This window comes from Symphalangus syndactylus, chromosome 6 (genome assembly GCF_028878055.3).
Source record: "Symphalangus syndactylus isolate Jambi chromosome 6, NHGRI_mSymSyn1-v2.1_pri, whole genome shotgun sequence".
Taxonomy (NCBI): domain Eukaryota; kingdom Metazoa; phylum Chordata; class Mammalia; order Primates; family Hylobatidae; genus Symphalangus; species Symphalangus syndactylus.
This window is the reverse complement of record NC_072428.2, coordinates 148,717,803-148,721,134: the sequence shown is the minus strand read 5'-3', so window position 1 is coordinate 148,721,134 and position 3,332 is coordinate 148,717,803. Positions and strand designations below refer to the sequence as shown.

Below are 3,332 nucleotides of genomic sequence, written 5' to 3'. Positions count from 1 at the left end.
TCATAGATATGGACTGCCTGTTAAACAGACAGAGGTGTCTCCACCTTAGCTCCACAAGCAGGAGAGCACTGTTGGAAAAGATGGGAAGAGCAAAGAAATCTCCTCTGGAGAATGATCTAAAATTCATTTGATAAGTCTTCATATTTACAAAAACAACCAGAATATATTTCAAATTGCAAAACAGTAATAATCATTACACGCTGGCAGTGAGTAGGATTCTGCCTAGGAAGAGCTATGATCTCCCAGCCCACGGCTGCCCCATGTTTTAACAAAAGGGGTAAAGATTACCCCATGTCCCACTCTCCCCATTCCTCCAGCCTTAAGAAATTCATCAAGAAAGAAGGAGTTTAAAGAGGAGCTGTCCTGGCAGAGTAATCACCACACTTCTCTTCACAAACACCAGGTTCTTCTGAGGGAATCCTATGACTAGGCATCTCGTTGACACTTTTGGGGTTTTGATCTGAAACTGGCTTGAAATTATGTGCTGTGCATATTTTTCCTTTATTCAGGATAAAAAGAAGAAGAAAGTTGGGAGGTGGTTAAACACCTTTATCCCCCCAAAACCTTTACAGAGATTACAGAGATCAGAGAGAAAGAACTGAGGTGGGTATAATGTGCCAGCTAGTCTGTCCTGAGGAAATTATGAGTACAGCTCCTGGTGAAAGATGAGGGGAAAGAAAACTGCCAAGTCCAGCCATCCCATTCCCAGCATGAAGAATGGGGGTCTGAAAAAGCTCAATTGTGAAAGCCAAGGTTAGCCCATTGAAAATCCATCCACCCAATTCTGGAGTGGAGGGGTTGCTGCAGTCCTCAACTGTCTGAGGCACTAATGCCCATTCATGAGGAAGGGGAAAGAGACTAGGTTCTTCTTCAGGAAGAAGATGGAGAGCTCCCCTCGCTTTCTTTTTGATGGGCAAGTAGAAGAAAACTCAGTAATGCTGGGGCAAGGGCTGACATCTTGGGATCACAGAGATGGCAGAATCTTGTTTCAGGTCTTCTGAGTCTTTGTGCTCAATGGGTGAACTCTTACTCTGCAATGTCAAGCTTTTCCAAGGTTGTACTTGTGGTTAGCATTTGCAAAGTCTCTCCAACTACAGGTGAGAAACTGGGGTCAGGAATAGGTGAACCCTCACTGATTTCCTCCAAAGGTGGAGTCTGAGGTAAAACATCAGGACAACCAAGGTGAACACCTGGCTCCACTTCCGCCTTTGTTGTGGTTTGTGCCTTGTGTTCCCCTGAGACCGATGGCTGGTAAGTAACGCAGGAGTTGTCACTGGAGCCTGCTCGCCCAGAGAAAGATGAGCCAGACTGAAACTTTTTGGAAGGAGAAGGCTTCAAGGGGATCTTCTTCTTTTTTTGAGACAGGGTCTCACTCTTTTGCCCAGGCTGGAGTGCAGTGGCGCAATCTCGGCTCACTGCAACCTCTGCATCCCAGGCTCAAGCGATTCTCCTGCCTCAGCCTACCAACTAGCTGAGGTTACAGGCATGTGCCACTACCGCCTGGCTAATTTCTGTGTGTTTAGTAGAGATGGGGTTTCACCATGTTGGCCAAGCTGGTCTTGAACTCCTGACCTCAGGTGATCCATCCGCCTTGGCCTCCCAAATTCCTGGGATTACAGGTGTGAGCCATGGCACCTGGCCAGGATCTTCTTAAATGCTGTGTTGCACATGAAGCATTGGAACCATTCAGTGTAGAAGCCTGGGCGATGCACTGAGACAGTGTCCCCATCACATACCAGGGCTTTCCGAGAATGCTCCAGCTTCTTAAACCTGTAAGACTGTAGAATGTCAGTGATGCCAGCACAAAGCAGGATCCTCTCCCCTCTACTATTCTGGGCAGAGATGCCACCTGTATGGTCATCAGTCTCCATGGGGCTGCCCCGTCAAGCCTCTCCCTGGATGGATTCCATGGCTGTGGAATACAGAGCCCTTTGGGGGGCTGATCTTCAAGTGTGAACTGAGCATCGTGTTTGGCTGCTTAAGGGCTCTCGTGCATGATCTATGCTGTGGATTGACATCAAGAGGCTATAGTCCATTATCTCAAAGATCTGCAGCACCAAACAGTTACGCTGTAGGGTCTTACAGACAGCATTGTACATGTCAGCATCCAAAAAAAAAGACCATCGGGATGTCTTGTAAGAATAGGTTTTTACATGTGGGAAGAGGCTTCTCTTGCTCTTTCTGGGAAGCCTGCTTTTTGTAGGTTGAACCTTTGAAGTCATATTTGGTATGCATTTTGACCAGTCTTAGTAAGAGATTCTTCATCACCACAATCCGCATGTTCTTGCCGCCTGCCTGAACACAGCACAGTCCATAGAATTTAGGCAGCAAAGTCCAAGGGTTCTGGTTGAGGTCGATGTGATATCCTGGAAGCAGCTTCTACAGAAACTCCGCCTCTTTATGTTGGGCTGTTTTAATAGTGAATTCATCGTGGGTGGACACATATAACAGGGAACCATCAGCTCCAGAGCTACTGAGTTCAATCAGTGGCTCACTGCAGAGGGAGTACAAGTCGTCATCAGGGCAGATACCAAATAGCTCCTGAAAGTAGCAGAAGGCAACAGGTGTATAGGTCTTGAAAGGAAAGTCACTGCAGTGATGAGCAGGGGTCAGGCTGCTCCCTCCACGGGGGAAGAAGATACTCTCCACCACTCAGAAATCTTGCATGAGGACATCACCCTCTGGCGTGGGACCCAGGCTCCCCACAGTGTGAGTAATGCCCAACTGGATAGCACATTTCAGGGTGATGAGGTCGTCTTTCTATAGGTTGTCTCTCCTGAGGAATCAACACCTCGATGGCCTATTTTCTTGATGGGCATGCCCGAGGCACAAGGCACCTCAGACGCCATGGGTCTCTTGATTCCAGATGCTGAGGAGGAGGTAGAGGAAGCAACCCCTGGATCAAAGGATGAAAAACTGACCGCGGAGGAGGCCCTGAGGAGGCCGACCGCCATCTTGGCAACCCCTCCCCTCAGCGGCCTGGCCTCTTTGAATCCGGCTTTTCCTCTGCTCTATTGAATCTTCCTTCCCCAAGTCCCTTCACAGAACCCGCATCTGGGCCACCTCCCCGCCGTCCCGCGGGCCCCCTCAGACGCGTGGAGCCGGCTCTAGACCAGCTCAGGGCCGCCCCAGTCGCCTGGCCTGGGGAGAACTCCCGCCTCGCAGGCCTTTGGCGATTTTACCTGCTCTCCGCAGGAGGCACTTTACCCTTTCACAAAAGACTAAGCCCCAGCTGGCTGCCGGTCGGCGTCCGGACCAAGCCACACCTGGAAAAAAAACGGGGCATGAAAAGCCCCAGCGGAGCGAACGCCCCCGCTCCGTCCTCCGGCCAC

At 49.9% G+C, this 3,332-nt stretch overlaps 1 pseudogene; it reads right to left on the bottom strand.

The window, feature by feature from the left end:
• Nucleotides 1–658: 658 nt before the first annotated feature.
• LOC129476877 (phosphatidylinositol 4-phosphate 5-kinase type-1 alpha-like) lies at nucleotides 659–2,954 on the bottom strand (annotated as a pseudogene).
• Nucleotides 2,955–3,332: the final 378 nt, after the last annotated feature.